This window comes from Engystomops pustulosus, chromosome 1, assembly GCF_040894005.1.
Source record: "Engystomops pustulosus chromosome 1, aEngPut4.maternal, whole genome shotgun sequence".
Taxonomy (NCBI): domain Eukaryota; kingdom Metazoa; phylum Chordata; class Amphibia; order Anura; family Leptodactylidae; genus Engystomops; species Engystomops pustulosus.
The window spans coordinates 194,476,484-194,498,358 of record NC_092411.1 but is presented as its reverse complement, the minus strand read 5'-3'; the positions used below and the strand labels follow the sequence as shown (position 1 = coordinate 194,498,358).

The following is a 21,875-nucleotide window of genomic DNA, read 5'->3' as shown; positions in this document are numbered from 1 at the left end:
TGTATAAGGAATGTTTGTGTTTAGTGGACTTTCACTTTATTTAATTAATTATTTTTATTAATAAATGTTTATATTCAGTGTTTTTAACATTTTTTATTTACTTTTACAGGCTGGCTTGAACAAGTGATCCTCTGATCGCTTGTTCAAGCTCTTCTTTACCTAATACAGTGTAATACAGACGTATTACACTGTATTATTTGACACACTGAGCATTCTGGGCATGCTCTGTGTGTCACAGACCAGGTATCCCCGGGGCACTGGCAGACTCCGGGGATGACAGCGGAGGATCGTACCCCCCCCCCCCCAGTAAGCACATGACCGCGGCGTATAAGGGGTTAATGCCTGCGATCGGAGGAAACTCCGATCACGGGTACTAGAGATGGGTGCCAGCTGTAACATACAGCTGGCACCCCATGCTTCTGGTACCGGCTCAATAATTATATAATGACGTAATTATACTGCAAAATGCGGGAACGCACCTCCCGCCATGCAGTATTATTACCCAAATGTCAGGAAGGGGTTAAAAAAAATGTACCTGTGTAAAATAATTTCTCATAAATGTAATCATATGGTCCCTTTGAAACAAGACTGTTCTTGGATACGGCCACCTCTGCTGGAGGGATTGCCCAAAAAAACAAAAGGTTTTTGTATATGAAATATCCGGAAGTTACTGCTTGTCCCACAGCCGTCCTGTGATAATGATTGCTCAATCCAGGTGGTTAGGCAGGACTCTATAGCGCATGTCTGGCCACTGCTGCCAGAGTGTGACGTGGCCGTATCCGAGGAAGCTATCTCGTGTCTAAGGGACAACATGGCTACTTTTATGTGAAATTATCTTCACACAGGAACTTTTTTTTTAATAACATCCAATTGAAGAAATGTTTACATATAGCAAATGATTTAAATGTGAATGCCCAGATGGGAATACCCCTTTAAGTTTTTTTAATGATCAGTGTTCCATTTCCAAACCTGTTCTGTTTGTGTTCTCTAACATCATTGGATCTGCATAAAAAAAAAAATTGAAGTGTGAAAAAGCTAATTGAAAAGAATGGTTCAGTAAGTCATCAATGAAACATCACTGAAGCCAGGAAGAGAAAACCAATCTGTGTTTGTCCATAAGCCAAAATGAGTTCAGTTAATAATCACTGATGTGAAAAAAATGTGAACCACCAAAAACCACTATTATGCTACCACTTAGAAAGGGTTTGTCAGAAAATTAAGGAAATTGGTACCAGATTAAAACCAATAACTTGCTGGTATGTGAAAGTGTTCTCTAATTTTGATAAGTGTTCTTTTTCATTTATCCAATGTATTTTTTTATTCTGTGCTTTAGAAGTTATGCAATTTATGAAATGTTTTTTACTCATGTTAGGATATATTCACATAGGACTTCACAGTGACCTTGATAATTAGGAAATTGTGTCTTGTTCTCTAATTTTCATCTCTAGTGTATATTGAACATGGGAGCCAAGAGCAAAGGAAAGCTAATTTATTGCATTTCGTGTTTGACAGGTTTGCCACGTGGAGGGCTGTTATATATTCAGTGTTTAGAACACATCACTGCAATAAAGTGACAACATATCTTCCAGATAAAAGTGTTTTGATCTAGGTGACTCACATTTTTCTTGTGTGCACTTTAGCATACCATGCACGAAAGTGGATGTAAGTCTTTCAGTTCCTGCTCCAACAATGCAGATGTCCAAACTATAAATACCTTCAATGACACATAATGTAGCTTTTGAGCTATCACGTTGTCTTAAAAAAACTGAAATGTGCACATTTACTACATGTCAGCCAAAGGTTTTAGTTTATGAAAAAAGTCTAATTTTTAAACACAAACATTTTTTTACTGCTCAGAAATGAATGCATGAGAGGGAAAGAATGACGCCAATGATACGCCAAAATCCAATCGCGTGCGCCAAAAACCTTTTCTAAATGCGGCGCACATCAGAAATCGCCGGGTATTCCGACGATAGTGCGGACCGTGGACCCTTAAAAAATGAGCCCCACTGTGTGTCAGCCATATTTTTCACAGCCCCATAGACTTCTATGGGAATGCAGAGCGGCAAAAACGGCTGAGAATAGGACCTTCTCTGAGTTCTTTCCCAAGGGCACTAGGCTGAGGAATCATCAGCTGTAAATATGTGCCCATACACAGGTCTGAGGAATCCACAGCTGTGTGTATGAGCCTACCGCAATGCATGAAGTGGTGAGACAGCTGTAAAACTTTAACCGTATCACTGTATCAATGTTTGTGTGCGTGAGGCCTAAGTCTATAAAATATATATAGAATTAGAACTTATTCGAATACCAGTGTAGTGTGGGCACATGTTGGCAGAAAAGGGATATTTCATGTTTATACAGTTATATAGTTGCCTATGTCCACCCCTGATAAAGAAATCAGGTAAATGGAAATATTTAAAGTCTTTCTGTGTTTTAGCCCTCTCGTGGGTTTTAATAAAATCATTGATGGAAATCACTGCCTAAAAAACACTTATCTATCAATTAGGCACCTTACTTCATGCCCCCTTTAGGGTGATATTACTACTGTGATCCATAGAGGGGACTTCTATTCATAGATTGGTGTACCCCTTCCAATTTGCAAATGTGGAACAACACCAGAGAATGTAAAGAATATAAAAATGCAATCCAATTTTCACAATAGTAGACAGAAGTACTGATGAGCACAAATTGCATACTTCCTGTCTGTAGCAGATTTCACTTGTGTCGGCATCCATGGATGTGGAGGCCGAACATGCGTCACTACTTGGGATCCAGGTAAAAGCATGAAGCTGCCTGATTCCCTACTGACGCAGCCAACCATGCAGCTTCCAGCACCCTAGAAAACCACAGTTTGTCCTGCAACTGCCAATGTGTCATAAAGACCAGCAACTAGGTCTGTAAGTAGGAGAACATTTTGAATATTAATGATTATTTAGAATAGTAATGTCTACCACTGTCTGGGCTACATTCAGTGGGGGCTACTTATCCAGCCCTGCATAGCCCCGAGGCCCCCACCACTTTGCCCTTAAAGGGGCTTCCACCAACTGTGGGCAATTCGGGCGGTCGCATGACTGCCAGGATCGCCAACTATATTTGCAGATCCAGTTTTTCTGAACCAGCAGTTAAAATAGCAGCCGCTGCAGAGAACCAGGTGGCAGCCGATAGACTTGTGTCTATGGCAGAGCAAGGGAACAATACGTTCCCTGGTCCGCAATAGAAGCGGAGAGCACAGAACATAGGCATCCTAGGGCTGGTGGTTCAGTAATGTCCTAGACTGCGCCGCCTTCTCCAGGACGATGTCATTCCAAAAGAAGAGGTTGGCGTGCATTGGGAGAAGATGGGTATAATTTTAAAAATTTACAGGGGGCTGTATATTTATTAATGTATTCTGGGGGTGGCTGTATATATCTATGTATCTCTGGGGGGGATGTTAGGGGCAGTATATACTATGTATTCCTGGGAGGGGGCTCCTGGCTGTTGCATACAGCCTGGTCCCTGCAGCGTTTGCCTGCTGGAAAATCTCTCCTTGCCAGGCAGTTTAACGCCTTAACTGCCTGGCACAATTGCAGCAGCTAAGGAAAGAGACAGAGGAAACAGTGTCGGGGGTTGCCGTGGCAGCCAGAGGTCAGATCAAGACCTCAGTGTTTTCCATTTATGGTGGCCTATTAGGGGACAGTGCTCAAATATATGTAATAGAAATCACTCAAAAAGTCAGATGCACCCTACAGTACCAATCTAACCATTGCAATACCCAACAATAAACAAGCTGAAATAACCCTCTTTTGATTGAGGAATAAAAATGTTATAGCTCTCAGAATATGGCAACACATAGGCGATTGCGGTTTTATTTGCTAAAGTAGTAAAACATACTGTCTTCTTAATTGTACTAACCTACCAAATGGTTTATTATACTCAGTGTAAACTGAACTGTTTAAAAGTTTTAATTAAAAAACAAGTGACAAGACAGCTGTTTTTTTCTGTTTTGCTGCAGAAACGAGTTATTAAATTTTAATCATTATGTTATTTTTACTATAAAAATTAACACATTGGAAGACATAAATCTTAATGTTGTGTACTGAAGGCCATGTCCTTAAATTGGCTGGACACTTTTTATTAAATCTGTTCCATTAGACATGTCTCTGCATCAGGGCCGGCTCCAGGTTTTAGTGGGCCCCTGGGCGACAGAGCCTTAATGGGCCCCTCCGTGGGCCGCCCTCCAGTGGCCACACTGCGCCCCTCCCCCTGCGGACAAACTGACTACCCCCCTTACACCTGCGGACACACTGACCACCCCCCCTTCTCCTTCGGGCACACTGACCCCCCCAACCTCCCCCTGCGGAAAAACTGACCCCGGGGACACACTGATCTCCCCCAACCTCCCCCTGCGGACACACTGACCCCGGGGACACACTGATCCCCCCTCCCCTGCGGACACACTGAACCCCCTCCCCTGCAGACACACTGAACCCCCCCCCCCTGCGGACACACTGAACCCCCCCCCCCCCCTCCCCTGCGGACACACTGAACCCCCCCCTGCTGACACAATGACCCCCTCCAGACACATTGAATCCCCCCCCTCCCCCTGTGGACACAATGACCCCCCCTGCTGACATACTAACCCCCACACTGACCCCCCCGCCCCCCGCGGACACACTGACCCCCTCCGGAAAAGAAAAAAATTCACCTTTCCTGGTTATCCCGGAGCAGCACCTGCAGCTGTCTTCGGCCTGGGCCTCCCGTACGCGTCGGCTCTGAAGCCGGCACACGTGATCCGATGACGTCATCATGTGCGACGATTTTAGAGCAGTCACATACCCTGCGGAGAGCTCCATCGTGGGAACCGGGACAGGTGAGTTTTAGATTCTGCCTCTATGCTGCGCTCCCGACCAGTGCAGCATAGAGGCAGAAAAGCGATCGATCCGGATGGTGATCAATTGTACCAGTGTCTTATAGCGACACTGGTACAATTGATCCGGGGTCCCGAGTGGGCCCCTCCAGTACCCTGGGGCCCCGGCACTTGCCCGGGTTGGCCGGGTGCTGGAGCCGGGCCTGCTCTGCATGTATATGTACATTTGCCTTCTTTGAGAGCTTCAGCCTTTCCCTGTTCTTGCAATGCATTGTGCAAATATATACAAATATATAACTACCAGTTTCTCACTACTTCAGGCCATCTTAAAGGCAAGCTCTACTGTGCCTTTTTTTCTCAGAGTTCAGCTCACTAACAGACACAGGGAGAGGGGACGGAGGTAAGGAGGATGAATCATAATCTCCTGCTGCAGGTCCCTCCTTTTTATCAGAGCGCAAACATGTAAACAAAGATCCACAGAGAGTTTACAAGACAGTACTAAAGGAAGCATTAGGTATGATGAATCAATTGAACATGCAGGGATTATTATTAAAGGCGTTGACCACTCTAACATAAATAGCCCATGTGCCTTTACTGCCTTAATAATATTCCCTGAATATTCACCAATTCATTCATAATCCCTGATGCTTCCTTTATTACTGTGTGCAGACTCTCTGTGCACTCTGCATAGACATGTGCAACACCCTCGCCGATGCAATGGCGAGGTAGGGTTTGCGAATACGTCCCACCTGCATGTAATCACCTTACACTACATGGTCCTGATAGGACATAGCGGTATTGCAGTGGTGAATCCTGCCTGGCAAGGCAGGAGTTAAGTATTTTGTATAATGCCAGATGCTGTTATCCAATGATATGTGTTACATCCTGTGCTCTGTAAGCTGAGATGTGATTGGAGGAGCAGCCACCACCTGACCAAAGGAAGGTAATAAAACCTCTGGCCAGGAATGTTCTAGAAGTCTTTCTAGGGAGATTCCAGTGTAGGAGAATCCTAGAGATCAGTGAGTGAGTGAGTAATCTCTGTCTGGCCCATACCAGAGCAGGAAGAGCCTAGCCCCTGCCTCTGAAGAGTGGAGCAAGCAGACTAGAGTTAGTGTAGTGAGGAAAAGGGGTATCATCTTACCTTTAAAGGTGATACCTGAAGCCCTACAGGACAAGCTGAAGCTTCCTACCAGGACACAGCTGCCTCCCAGCCTGCCCTCTACATCCAGGCTGGCGAACTATCTCCTGAGGCTCCCTCCAATTCACATCTCAGCACTCCATCTACCTGTTAAAGGCACGTTTGCTGCGGTTCCTGCCGGTTCAAATAAAGAACTGTAAGTTGTTTTCTTCAACTTCTGTCTCCGTCTGGTCCCTGCTAATACGGCTGCCTTCATCACCGGCACCCTGTCCATCACCCAGAGACTCACCCTCGGGACATTAAGGGGTTGCCCCAGGGAGATCCGCTATAGCAGCCTCTCCCTCATCTTTTCTTGCCAACACCACCCTGCTGGAGACCTGCCAGGCTGTAGGACAGCCCTCCGGTTCCCCCGTACCAAGCACCGTGACAATAGCGTGCTTAGGCCGCAACCGCCAGCCACTCCGGTACCGCGGGCCCCGGCTGTCTCCAGGCCTCACCTCAAGGGCTAGGCCCCGGTGGGGGATGTTGCACATGTAAACAAAGATCCTACACTGTTAAATAGAAGGGAACTGCAGCAGGAGATGATGACTCATCCTGCTGCTCCCCCTTCCATCTCCTTGTATCTGTCTGTGAGACGGACAGAGAGAAAACAGACACACTGGAGGCTGCCATGACAGACGTACTGAAATTGTACTTTCTCTTTTCATAAGTTTAGTTTAAAGCTGCATTAAGACACCTTAGACATTTTTTGTAACTATTTATGTATAAATTGTAAGGGATTAAATCCAGGATAATCGACTCCTTGGGTAGAAGACAGGCACAATTCAGCGGGCACACAATAAAATCACAGTACACACTGTACGTCTTTGGTTCAACTGACCTCAGCAAATTTTTTTGAGCACAGTATAAAATAAACAAAACAGCAAAATAAATCCTCAGGGTGTGGTCACAAGTGCCTCTAGCGTTGGCCCTATTACATATGCTTTTCCATGGTAACACATGCAATTGGCAATCAGCACCCGGTGTCTTGCATTTAAACAATACAAGACACCGGATGGTTACCGCATGTTACCGATCACATGCTTTTCACTGGAAATGCATGTACACTCAAGAGGAGGTCGTGTGTTTGTGTTGTGTTTGTAAGGGGTTGTTTTTGAAGGAGTTCCCTTTTCGGCAAATTTATGTTATTGTCTATATGTAGAAAAATGATACCATTTTCCAATATACTTTCTTTGATCTCTTTGTTTTCTAGATCTCTGCTTGCTGTCCTTCTATAGATAGCTTCTATGTTGACTTCCAATGGACTGAAATCTGACCATGGTCACACAGGTGCACGGCTCATTAGTATCACAGAGAGTAATCAGAGCTGTGTGTTATAATAAGTTGCGCACCTGTGTGACCATGGTCAGATTTCTGTCCACCTAAAACAATCAATAAAGTATCCTATAGAATGACAGCAAGCCAACATCTACAAAATCGTGAGGAATTGATGCAGATTGTGTATCGAAAAATTGTATAACTTTTAATTATTCAAACAATAAAATGTATTTGCTGAAATAGGAATACCCTACTTTAAAGGAAACCTACCACTTCACACCAACCTGTAGGCTATTTAATCCTGATGCCGGCAGATACTTTGGATAGGCATGGTAATTATTAGTTTAGCTAAAAAAAATGATTAGCTCACATATGTAAATTAGCCCTCTGCTGCTACCCCTACGTCATCAGCCTCATTCATTACAATGTGCAATTAGCACATTAGCAAAAAGAGACGGCTTTGGGTCTTCGTGAGACCCGAAGCTGTCATGGCAACGGATCACTGCTCCCCGATGACATTCACGGGGAGCGACGATCCGCGGCATGATGCCTCTTCATGCACCGGGACCAGGCGCGCGTCGTACTAGTATGCCGCACGTTGGGAAGGGGTTAAACACTTTACATCTGTTTAAGAACATAAGGAAGATAAGTGCCGGCACCAGCTCACCCTGAGCTGATGCACGGTATTTGCGGCTTAGAAGCACCATCAGAAGTGATTTCCTTTAACCCCTTAAGGACGCAGCCTGTTTGCAGGTTAAGGCTCGCAACTTTTTTTTGAAATTTGACCAGTGTCTCTTCCTGTGGTAATAACTTTTGAACACTGTTACTTATCAAAGCGTTTCTGAGATTGTTTTTTCCCCACATGTTGTACTTCATTTTAGTGGTAAATTCTGGCTGATAAGTTTTGCGTTTATTTACAAAAAAAAGAAAAAAATGATGAATTTTTAGAAAAATTTGCCATTTTCGAAATTCAAAATCACCGCGTTTTCAGGCAGATAGATTTACCACCTAAATAACTTGCAGAATAACATTTGTCTACTTTACATTTTCATAATTTTTGAAATGTTTGGATAATTTATTTTGACGTCACGCTGCCTACAAATCGAATAGCGATTTTCCGTATTTTCGGAATTGACTATTTTGGGGATAAATACTGTTTGAAATCAAATTTTACATATTTAGCAACAAAACCCCCTATATAACCAACAAATTTTCAAATCTGCACCCCTCAAACTATCAGAAACAGCATTTACAAAGATTGTTAACCCCTTGAGATCTTCATAGTAATTGAATCAAAATGGCGGTGAAATTTAGAATGGTCAAATTTTGTCGGTTATACGTTCATTTAGCCCTAAAATTTACACATTTCCAAAAGATAAAAAGAGAAAACTCACCATACAATTTGTTCTACAATTTCTCCTGAGTGCAGAGACCCCCCACATGTGGACATTACTTGTGTTATGGGGGCACAGCGAGGCGCAGAAGGGAAGCAGCACCCTGCAGCTGCCAGGATTTTAGTTTTCTGGTTGCCCCCTTTTGAAGGCTATAAAATCTTTGCTTTTCCGTTATTTGGGCCATGTGACGGCATTTTTTTTGCGGGACGAGATGCTTTTTCCAGTGTTACCATTTTGGGGTTGGTATCACCTATTGTTGAAAATTTTGGAACTTTTTTTGAGGTCATGAGTAGAAAAGCATAAATTCTGTACTGGATTTTTTACTTTTTTTTTTTTGTGTTCACCGTATAGCCTAATAATCCTGTTATCTTTATTCTATGGGTCGATACGATTACGGGGATACCAGACATGAATATTTTTTCTTATGTTTTACTAAATTTGCCAAATAAAACCCTAATGTGGGGGAAAATCTATCATTTTTGCATCGTTGTCTTCCAAGTGGCATAACATTGTTACGTTTTTGGCTACAGAGCTGGTTGATGGCTTGTTTTTTGCGGGACATGTTGTTCTTTGCAACAATATCATTCTGGAGTACATATGTTTTGTTGATCACTTTTTATTGCATTTTTAGTGGGATATAATAGGTAAAAATCATATTTTTTGGCGGGTTTTTGACGGTTTTTTTTACAGCGTTCATCATATGGGTTCAATAATTATTTACTTTTATTCTATGGATTGTTACGGACGCGGTGATACTATATATGTGGGGTTTGTGTTATGATTTAGACTTTTTTGAGCGTTATATATCTCTTTATATGTTTTGGGGCTTATGGGCATTTTTAGTGATTTATAAAGTAATATTTTATTGAAAAACATTTTTTTTTACATTTTTTTACATGATCCACCATGGGATATGAACAAGCAATCATCTGATTGCTTGTTCTTGATAATACTCTGCAATACTAATGTCACAGACGCCATATTAAAGGTAAACCCTCCAGGCTTCTCTGGGGTCCCGATCGGACCCCAGAGGAGCCAAAACAGCGATCGGCCCCCCCGAAAACGGTGCAGGGGGGCCGATCGTGGGGTAAAGACCCCCAGAAGGCATGTTAAATGCCGCGGTTGCGTTGACCGCGGCATTTAACGGGTTAAACACCCGCGATCGGAGCCCACTCCGACCGCGGTAGATTACTGCTGAAATCCCGCGGCTAACGATGCCGGTTCGGCTGCTATGCAGCGCTGAACCGGCATCGGCTCTGCGCAGTAGCTGTACTGTGCTGAGCGCTAATCGCGGGACTCAGCGCAGTACAGCTACGGCGCACAGCGCTAAGGGGTTAAAGCACATCAACCATTGCGTGAATTCGCAAACAAAACTAAACATTTAAAAAAACACATGTGATTTCTCAATGCGTTGAAAAACACCACTAAAACACTATGACCCAGAATTATCAATAGAAAGGGAAACTGCACTGATGGCGCGCGTTCAATCGTTCAGGTTTTCAAATGCAGTTTTTGATGTCCAAACCAGAAGTGGAGTGAAAAAAGAGTGCTTTTTGGGTGCGTTTTCATTGCTTTTTGAAATGCATAAGAACAGTTGAGGAGATTAGCTTAATTAAATTATTGTTAACACATGTGTTAACATCACATATACAATGCATTTTGTACACACAAGTGTTAACAATAATGTAATTAGGCAAATCACCTCTCCTCAGCTGTTGTATTGCGCTTCACAATGAAAATGCAACCAAAACGCTCCGTGTGAACATGCCCTAAGTGAAGTTTGCCTCACAATTGTGCAGGGTGTGGCAGATAATTGAATACTTGTAGCAATAAGGATGGGAAATTCAACACACTTGACCACGCTGGAGTATAAACATGCTTTCTATGCTCTCTATCTATCTATCTATCTATCTATCTATCTATCTATCTATCTATCTATCTATCTATCATATCTATCTATCTATCTATCTATCTATCTATCAGATAGAAGGTAAATGTATGGATAGATATGAGATACATGTCTGTCTATCTATCCATCCATCCACATATCTATCTATATATCTATCCACATATTTACCTTATCTATCAACGTAATTATCATATATATCTCATATGTATCTATTTATATATATATATCCATATATTTACCTTCTATCTACGCAGATATCTATCTCACGTTCCTAAATACATATGTAACTGGCAAAGCCAAAATAATAGATCTGGCCCCATGAGTGTCACCATCACCAGCTTTTCCACTTCTATTGATTCCCATTTCGAAATGCAAAAAAAACTTTCAATTCACATTTGCTACTCTACCCTGCCACAACATATATATCTGTATCTATCTATCTATCTATCTATATGTCTGTAAGGCTGCATTCACATATGGTGTTAACCCATTGCGTTTTGAAATGCAAAAGAACAGCTGAGAAAAGGATATTTGTTTAATTACATTGGTGTTAACATTTGCATTTACAAAACGCAGTGTTAACACACGTGTTGAATAAAATAAACTTCCACAAAAACTGCATTTGTGATTCCAGTGGAGTAAGTTTAAGGTGGTTATTATTTCTTACATCTATAAACCTTCTATACAGTTTGTTTCTATTATTTACGGGGATTTGGGATCTTACAGTGTTTTAGTATGGAACAATCTGTTTCACCTCTATGGTTTAGGGTCACATTTGGAAATTGCTGTCTACACCTCATAGTGTGAAGTGTCTACTGCTAATAATAACAACATTTCCATGGGAAATCTGCCAACATTCCTTATATAGAATGTTAATGGCCCGGCATACAGTATACTGATAACTGTAGTGAAAAGAACTAAACTATCACACAAGGTAAATATAATGGACATATAGTCTCTATTGTTCTGCGTTTCTATAACATGTAGCACAGCTCTACTCTTACATCAGAATAACATATAGGTACACATATATTTGTAGTAATAGCAAATGTTTATTAAGTGGAAACAATGTATAATAATTATCAATAATCCTATCAGACATTACTCTGAACGGGGCACACAATTTATATCTGGCAGCAATGTACACTCACCGGCCACTTTATTAGGTACACCATGCTAGTAACGGGTTGGACCCCCTTTTGCCTTCAGAACTGCCTCAATTCTTTGTGGCATAGATTCAACAAGGTGCTGGAAGCATTCCTCAGAGATTTTGGTCCATATTGACATGATGGCATCACACAGTTGCCGCAGATTTGTCCGCTGCACATCCATGATGCGAATCTCCCGTTCTACCACATCCCAAAGATGCTCTATTGGATTGGGATCTGGTGACTGTGGAGGCCATTTGAGTACAGTGAACTCATTGTCATGTTCAAGAAACCAGTCTGAGATGATTCCAGCTTTATGACATGGCACATTATCCTGCTGAAAGTAGCCATCAGATGTTGGGTACATTGTGGTCATAAAGGGATGGACATGGTCAGCAACAATACTCAGGTAGGCTGTGGCATTGCAACGATGCTCAATTGGTAACAAGGGGCCCAAAGAGTGCCAAGAAAATATTCCCCACACCATGACACCACCACCACCAGCCTGAACCGTTGATACAAGGCAGGATGGACCCATGCTTTCATGTTGTTGACGCCAAATTCTGACCCTACCATCCGAATGTTGCAGCAGAAATCGAGACTCATCAGACCAGGCAACGTTTTTCCAATCTTCTACTGTCCAATTCCGATGAGTTTGTGCAAATTGTAGCCTCAGTTTCCTGTTCTTAGCTGAAAGGAGTGGCACCCGGTGTGGTCTTCTGCTGCTGTAGCGCATCTGCCTCAAAGTTCGACGTACTGTGCGTTCAGAGATGCTCTTCTGCCTACCTTGGTTGTAACGGGTGCAATTTGAGTCACTGTTGCCTTTCTATCAGCTCGAACCAGTCTACCCATTCTACTCTGACCTCTGGCATCAACAAGGCATTTCCGCCCACAGAACTGCCGCTCACTGGATGTTTTTTCTTTTTCGGACCATTCTCTGTAAACCCTAGAGATGGTTGTGCGTGAAAATCCCAGTAGATCAGCAGTTTCTGAAATACTCAGACCAGCCCTTCTGGCACCAACAACCATGCCACGTTCAAAGGCACTCAAATCACCTTTCTTCCCCATACTGATGCTCGGTTTGAACTGCAGGAGATTGTCTTGACCATGTCTACATGCTTAAATGCAGTTGCCGCCATGTGATTGGCTGATTAGAAATTAAGTGTTAACGAGCAGTTGGACAGGTGTACCTAATAAAGTGGTCAGTGAGTGTATAATAATTATCAATAATCCTATCAGACTTTACTCTGAACAGGGCACACAGTTTATATCTGCTCACACACTTCAGATATTGACTAAAATCTAGAAGCTGGTGCTAAGTAAAATATTGGGGGACATTTATCATATTTATTTTACTGGTGTAAATACCCTTCCTACACTGCCCCCCACCTTTTACAGCACCTCCACACTAAGTAGCAGTGGAAAGGGAGGTAGTGGGCTGTTCCAGACTGGCCTCCAGATATGCAGTATATTAAGGGACACCTACCATCAGATTAACTGATTGTAGATGACCATTACTTACCTCTGCATTCCGTCCCCGTGTGTCTCAAGCTTCATTTCTTATAACTTTGCATGGCCGCATTTCTGTAAAAAATAAGTTTATAAGATATGCAATTTCATGGCTCCCTTGTAATATAATGCAAGTTGCGTTCTGAGAGATGGCAATGTCATTGGCTCTCTTTTAAAATCTCACCGGTTCTCAGAAAGTGGCTGGCAGGGACCCAGGGCGAGCATACATTATATTACAGTAGAGCCTGATGGTGCTTTGCAGACAACTACAGGCTAATTTGCATATCTTAAAAAACGTATTTTTTTACTGAAATGCGGTCATGCAAAGTTATAAGAAATGAAGCTTGGGGTACATGGGGATGGGGAGGTACATAATAGTCATCTACCACGTAACCTCATAGTAGATGTCCTTTAAGGACAGGACCTCTTGATACATGCAGCGTGGCAGGAGGGATGGCGGGGGACATCAAGCACTGGTGTGGAGGCACCATGCCAGTTCTGAGCAAAGTTGAAGTATTTAAGCATAAGCCTGGCATGTACCAAATGTACTTTTTTATGCCATAAAACCCTCCTAAAATTCCTCCCAAAGGAACTGGTACTTGTCTGAATACATCCATTCCAAAAAAATGATCTGAAATTCATAGTATTTTGGTTTTCCAGTAGTTTACAGTTCAGGGGACATATCTACAGTACAGTTGTTTGTATGATGTTGTCATGTGTCATATTAAATTGATAGATGTCACTTGTCTGTATTTTCACCAGGCTTGTTAGGTCAGGCATCTGCTTCTATTAGCAGATTATAATAGGGGACATCCTGTGTTTCCATTTCCTCCATTATACAACATCCACTTACAGATCATTTTCTCCCCTGTATATTCCCTGAACTATTGAGGTCATGCTCTCATAACAAGGCTAAGAAAAAAAATATTTTCTTAACCTGTATGTACAGTTATATTGAGAAAATTACTATTATTTAAAAAGGGTTTGACTGAAACATTTCCAATCCTATTGCTTACTAGCTCCAGCTACCTGTATTTTTCAGACTATAAGGCGCGCAAAAAATCCTTTGATTTTCTCAGAAATCAAAGGTGTGCCTTATAGTCCAGTGCGCCTTATATATGAACCTTACATACAGACAACAGCTGCCTTGAACTGTGCACAGGTCTGCCACCTGTTCATTCATCCTTATAATCAGGTGTGCCTTATAGTCCAGTGCGCCTTGTATATCAACCATACTTACAAACAACAACTGCCTTGAACTGTGCACAGTTCTGCCACCTGCTGGTCATTCATCCTTATAATCCGGTGCGCCTTATATATGAACCTAGACGTTTTAGCAGGCATTTATTACTTTATCAAATATTTTAACATCAACATATTTAAATGGAATTGCCATTCTTTTTCTTTTATTCCTGTCCTGACAGAATGATATATGTTTAAGTCATGCTGTTGGTTAAGGAATATGAATATGGGTCAGATGTATATAAAGTAGGTGTAGACATGTGGGCGCATGTCATGCACCTATAGTAATTCCAATTAACACTCCTCTCCCATTGGCCTTGTAGTCTTTGCTATTGAACTTTTTCTAGAACATTTAAATTTTTGTTTTACTTTCATAAACGTCCCCCTGACCCCCCATTGTCCCTGAGCCATCAGCTCCTATATGTTAGGAATAGAGATGAGCAAACATACTCGGCCGAGCTTGCTGCTCGTTCGAGGATTAGCATACTCGCAACTGCTCGTTGCTCGGACGAGTATTTCGCCCGCTCGAGAAAATGTCATCTCGCGCCGTTTAGATTTTTGGCGGCCAGAAACAGAGCCAATCACAAGCCAGGAGACTCTGCACTACACCCAGCATCAGTGCTGATAGCAGTGGTTGGCTGGCCTGATCAGGTGACCCTGGAATAGACTAGCCCCTGCCCGCGCTGCTCGGATCATTCTCTGTCTGGATGCCATTAGGGAGAGAGCTGCTGCTGCTCAGGGAAAGTGTTAGGGTGTTCTATTAGAATAGTGTTAGGCAGGAGTGATTCTACAAGAACCCAACAGCCCTTCTTAGGGCTACAATAGCGTTATATATTTAATTATTTTTTTTATTTGCTTGTGGCTGGGCTTGCTGGCACTAGTAGTGCAGCTAGTACCATATTGTGACGAATTTGCAGGGAGACTTGCGAACGTTCTATTTAGTTCTTAGTGACACACATATCCATCTCAAACACCTCAGTGGGACAATTTATTAGGGGTTTGATTGAATTAGGCACAGTCTGCGGATTTTTTTTTTTTTTTCAAAACTGAAAGTCACAGGCACAGCACAAAATCCTGTTGTGTGCTGTCAGTGTAGGTTAGAAACTACCCATAGAAATCATCATCTTCTGTGGTTGCTTTGTTATTTCTTCTGCACGTTTTGTTCTATAAAAAAATAAAAAACACACAAAAAAATGAAAAAATTAAAAAAAAAACACAAAAAAACACACAAAAAATTTACTGTTTATATTTCTGTTTTGTCTATATAATAGACTTTAATTTTGTAAATGTTGAACCCAAGGGCTAGGGGTAGAGGACGAGAGCGTGGGCGTCCAACTACTGCAGGGGTCAGAGGCCGTGGTCCTGGGCGGGGTGAGATACCACCTGCTGATGAGGGAGCAGGGGAAGGCCGCAGAGCTACACTCCCTAGGTTCATGTCTCAAGTTACTGGGACTCGTGGTAGAGCACTGTTGAGGCCAGAACAGTGCGAACAGGTGTTGTCGTGGATTGCTGACAATGCTTCTAGCCATTTGTCCACCAGTCAGTCTTCCACGCAGTCCACCCATGTTACCCAAGTGAGCACTCCTCCAGCTCCTCCACCTCAACCTCCTTCCCCCCAGTCTGCCCCCTGCCAGGAAAATTTGGCATTGGAACTGTTTTCTGGACCCTTCCCAGAGTCACAAACCACTTGTCCGGTTGCTGCTGAGCTCTTTCCCGATGCCCAGGTTTTCCACCGGTTCCGGTCTGTGGGTCATGATGACCTTCTTGACGTAGTGGAAGAAGTGTGTAAAGAGGTGTCGGACGATGAGGAGACACGGTTGTCAGACAGTGGTGAAGTTGTTGTCAGGGCAGGAAGTCCGAGGGGAGAGCAGACTGAGGGATCGGAGGATGATGAGGTGACAGACCCAAGCTCGGTTGATAGGCTGGATGAACACAGTGCTTGTGAGACAGAGGCGAGTCCTATACCAGAACAGGTTGGAAGAGGCAGTGGTGGGGCCAGACGGAGAGGCAGGGCCATAGCTGGTGCATCAGCGCCAAATGTTTCACGTAGTTAAGCTTCCGTGGCGAGGGCTAGATTTTCTGAAGTCTGGAGGTTCTTTAAAGAAACACAGGATGACCGACGGACTGTGGTGTGCAACCTGTGTCACACCAGGATCAGCAGGGGTTCCACCACTACTAGCTTAACCACCACCATTATGCGCAGGCATATGAATGCTAAACACCCCACTCAATGAAACCAAGGCCGTTCACCTCCGGCCGGGTCCACCGCTGCTCCTTTCCCTGTGTCATTTACTGCCTCTGCTAGTCAGCCCCCTGCCCAGGACCCTGGCACAAACACCTCCCGGGCGAAAACCACACCTTCGCCTCCACGATCCTCCACAGCGTCCACCAATGTCTCCATTCGCAGCGTTCAGCTGTCTATACCCCAGACGCTGGAGCGCAAGAGGAAATACAGTGCAACCCACCCACACACCCAAGCCCTCAACATCCACATCTCCAAATTACTCAGCCTGGTGATGCTGCCCTATAGGCCGGTAGAGACCGGGGCCTTTTGCAACCTCAGGCGGCGGCCGCCCCTCAGTATTCGGTCCCCAGCCGCCACTACTTTTCCCGATGTGCCGTCCCAGCCCTGCACCAGCACGTGTCAGACAACATTACCCGTGCCCTGACAAGGTCCACCTGACCACGGACACGTGGACGATAAGTAGGGCCACTATATATCACTGACGGCACATTGGGTTAACTTGGTGGAGGCTGGGACCGAGTCTGACCCTGGGGCTGCTCATATACTGCCGACGCCGAGGACTGCGGGGCCTACCTTGGTCCAGGTCTCTCAGGCCTACTATGCCTCCTCCTCCCACCCCTCCTAAGCGACAGCAGGTGATGCTCAAACTGCTGAGCCTAGGCGATAAAAGGCACACCGCCCAAGAGCTATTACAGGGCATCACGGCGCAGACTGATCTGTGGCTGGCACCGCTGAACCTGAAGCCAGGCATGGTTGTGTGTGAAAATGGCCGTAACCTGGTGGTGGACCGCCAGCTCCATCTCAAGATCCAACTAACATAGTTTTAACTGCAGCACCTTTAATCTACTACTACCTTACTGCCTCCATACATCGTCCCCTTATCAAACGAGTTGTGTCAGGCAGAATTTTTGGGTGTTTCACCAGATACATAATGGAACTCGGCCCATCTGTTGCCGCCATGCTGGAGACCTGAAGTTGCAATCATAGCAGCGCAATATGGATGCCCCATACTGTCGCTCTTAATCATGGAACCATTTCATAAAAAAATAAAAAATAGAACCGCTATGCTATTCCATTATTCCTAGATGAAATATTCAAATGACCCCGCCTGCTTTGAAAATTATAATTTTTTCAAAGTAAACGCTTCAAGCCCCCAGGCCCATTTTGGGTGGGGAGGAGCCGAGAGACAGGTGCTTGGGCAGGCGAAAGCTCGCCTGGCAGTGGACAGCCAGCTCCATCCCAAGATTAGGCAGCCTCAGAGGCATCCATGCATGCTGCTCCTGCTGTTTCCTGTCCATTTCGCCTTCCATGATCCTCCACAGCGTCCACCAATGTCTCCATGCGCAACTTTCAACTGTCTATACCCCAGACGCTGGAGCGTGAGAGGAAATACAGCACATCATCCCCTTATCAAACGAGCTGTGTCAGGCAGAATTTTCAGGTGTTTCACCAGATACATAATGGAACTCGGCCCATCTGTCGCCGCCATGCTGGAGACCTGAAGTTGCAATCATAGCAGCGCAATATGGATGCCCCATACTGTCGCTCTTAATCATGGAACCATTTCATAAAAAAATAAAAAAATAGAACCGCTATGCTATTCCATTATTCCTAGATGAAATATTCAAACGACCCCGCCTGCTTTGAAAATTATAATTTTTTCAAAGTAAACGCTTCAGGCCCCCAGGCCCATTTTGGGTGGGGAGGAGCCGAGAGACAGGTGCTTGGGCAGGCGAAAGCTCGCCTGGCAGTGGACAGCCAGCTCCATCCCAAGATTAGGCAGCCTCAGAGGCATCCATGCATGCTGCCCCTGCTGTTTCCTGTCCATTTCGCCTTCCATGATCCTCCACAGCGTCCACCAATGTCTCCATGCGCAACTTTCAACTGTCTATACCCCAGACGCTGGAGCGTGAGAGGAAATACAACACATCATCCCCTTATCAAACGAGCTGTGTCAGGCAGAATTTTCAGGTGTTTCACCAGATACATAATGGAACTCGGCCCATCTGTCGCCGCCATGCTGGAGACCTGAAGTTGCAATCATAGCAGCGCAATATGGATCCCCATACCGTCGCTCTTAATCATGGAAGTCGTCTCCATGACTGCCTCCACATGTCGTCCCCTTATCAAACGAGCTGTATCAGGCTCATTTTTCGGGTGTTTCACCAGATACGTTATGGAACTTGGTCACTATGTCGCCACCATGCTGTGTTATCGACTAAATATACTGTCAACCTTTTGTTCACATAGGAAATCATTTCAGCGCTTCTTGCTCACCTCCTTTGGTTCCTCTCTGCCGCCTTAACCAGGCAAAATACTGATACATGCAGTGCTACACGTTATCCTCGCCAAAAGGAATTTTTTAAATTGGTTTGAAGCCTGAGTCCATTTGGGGTATGTCACCATGCCACTCTCTAGCCTGCCGCTGCTGCTACTGCCTCTGCATGCCATCTTCTATAGTGTCAGGGTCAATTATTGGATGTTTTAGATGCTATCTAGCCTCATTCGGTCACTCTATCATCGCCATGCTGTTGCCCATAATTTTGGAATAAAGGTGCGATTAAGCAGCCTCAGAGGCATCCATGCATGCTGCCCCTGCTGTTTCCTGTCCATTTCCGTGGTATTTCCATCATTTTCTGAGGTTTCCAGGTGTTTGGCCAAGCTTCCCTGTGGAGAGCCTTGGTCCCCTTGAAAAATGCTCGAGTCTCCCATTGACTTCAATGGGGTTCGTTATTCGAGACGAGCACTCGAGCATCGGGAAAAGTTCGACTCGAGTAACGAGCACTTGAGCATTTTATTGCTCGCTCATCTCTAGTAAAGAACCAATAAGCTATATACTGTAGACTAACTATGGACACTGCATGTTACTGATCCTACTTTTTTCCATTGACTTAAAATTAGTTGGTCAGATTTAAAATGTTCTTTTTCAGAATAGAGAAGCAGGTACTGTAATATTTGGTGCAGAGCTACCAAAACACACACTGCAGGATCTCTGGTGTCTAATTCACAGCAATTTACAGTGCAAGCCAGATATATGGGATTACTACAAATTAACATGCTGCAGAAAAAACTGCTCTGCAAGTATTCAGAATGTCTTGGTTTTATCTTAAAAAAGAGCAGGTCTGTTTTGTACAGTGATTTTCACAAGGATACATCAAGTAATGATACTGCGATCAGGGAGCCAAAAAATTAGGGATCATGCTAGAGCTAGGGATAGAAGCGCCAGCAGGGTTAGAGCCCAGCAGGCTAGCCTCTGTGTTGCTACCAGCTATCTGCACAGATGCAATGAGCTGTGGGTCGCTCCCCAGCCGTGCATGTGCTTTCTCCCGACACTGCCAGAACACCAGCTGATTTGAGCGGAGTGCAGGTGACAGCGCAGTGTTCTCCAAGCATTAGGTAACGCTTAATCTGCTACTGCACAGCACTTTCCAGCAATAAGGCACTGTATTTTCCCTATCCAGCCAACATTGCCTCGAAACTCTCTTGCCTCAGCCTATATCAGTTTTTTTCCGCCATTACCCTACTGGGGGTGTCAGTCGTGTCTATAGGACACCTATAAGAGAGGAGGGAGATTAATTTTATTAGGGAAAAAAAGAGCAGGTGGAGCCAGCACTATTGTGATCTTTGACTTTGCAAAGGCATTTAACATTGTCCCTTGCCTTATGGGCAAAATAAGGTATATTTGGTTAAAAACTGGCTGAAGGATTGTATGCAGAGAGCTGTGGTCAATGATTTCTACTCAGAAAGCTGGATAAGATAGAGATAGAGTGATACAGCTGATTAATCCGTCTATTTCCTGAAGGTCTTTGGTTTTCAAGTCTCTCTGTATAGCATTTTTTACTGTTTTGTTGAGTCTGTCACTGAAGTGAAAAAAAAAGCGGAAAAAGTGCAAATATTCTTTAGCATTATAAAAATGGTTTCCATGACACACGTTCTTGGTTTTTGTGCTTGTGGTAGAGATGATCAGTGAGATTTCAAGATGTCAGGCCCTACCCCTCTCAAATTCCTATCCCTCTACATACAAATATGAGAGGGGAGGCTTATGTTGCAGCTCATTGAATCAAAAAATCAACTGGCTACAAGAAAATCCTACTACCCGAGTACATGCTTGGATAATATCATTGTAATAGGCTGAAAAGAGAGAAAAGGTAACAAATGTTTGGGATTGCTGGGAATTCTCCTTCCATACCAATGGTCACAGATTCACCCTACTGATCAAATCAATTTCTGTGAGACTGTTAGATATGCACACTTACCATCATATGCACAATTTCCATCAGTCTCAAACACTCTGAATAGATAATTGGCTGCGTCCATGACCATTGCTCCATTAAACTGGTCAATAGGGGGCTCGATGTGCCCTTTCTAGTGATCATTGAGGGTCATAAAATGTTTATAATGTACAACTTTCCCCTCTCCTATAAACAGATGATTTTCCTGGGTCGTACTTCAAGGACGTACCACCATCATGGATTCCATTTTAAAAGAATCTGTATGGCTTTGAGTGTGTGGATGATTGGCCTGAAGTCTTCTTCTCTAGGACTGGCTCCTCCCTTTAGCCTTTAGGTAACTGTGTTTTGCTCTCAAATATAGAGGATTATTTATCACTTGACAGTTCTCAGTTGCCCGACATATTCGTTAAAGTGTATTTTTCCTGTAAATGAATGTTCTTATGCAGGTTTAGAGGTTTTTTGTCAATTTTACCAACATTGGGAGAGAAAAAAGAATTGGACCGCACATCCACACACTATACAACGATCTATTGCGGCTAGGCTACATTTACAAAATTAACTTGAGGTTCTTAGTTATATTTTGAACCAATTGTATAAGCCTGTTAACCACTTCACAGTGACCTTGTTGTAGTGGGTTCCTATTCTATTGGGTTCAGCATCACATGCATCCACTGCCGCTGCAGCACAGCACCAGCAGGGACCAAGACCCAGTTGCCCCCCAGGCACCCATACAGGCAAGCATAGCCCCCTTGGCTCCTAGGGTCCAGACCAGCACAGCACCACAGAAGCAGCAGATGCCATGCAATACTGCACCATGTGAACAGGATGCTCACATTGTGTTAACAGGTCTTGAATTCTCACTGTTGCATGTGGTTTCAGACACTAGCTGAGA

General features: G+C 43.9%; 1 long non-coding RNA gene across 3 annotated transcripts in view; it reads left to right on the top strand.

The window, feature by feature from the left end:
• The first annotated feature begins 2,834 nt into the window (after positions 1–2,834).
• Positions 2,835–21,875, top strand: part of LOC140070539 (uncharacterized) — a 91,227-nt gene continuing 72,186 nt past the window's right edge. Inside the window, exon 1 of one of the 3 annotated variants that reach the window (XR_011848943.1) lies at positions 2,835–2,896. This is a non-coding gene — a long non-coding RNA (uncharacterized lncRNA). Of the gene's footprint in view, positions 2,901–21,183; positions 21,318–21,875 lie in introns of those variants that run through there. The other 2 variants (XR_011848936.1, XR_011848938.1) reach the window with 2 other exon arrangements.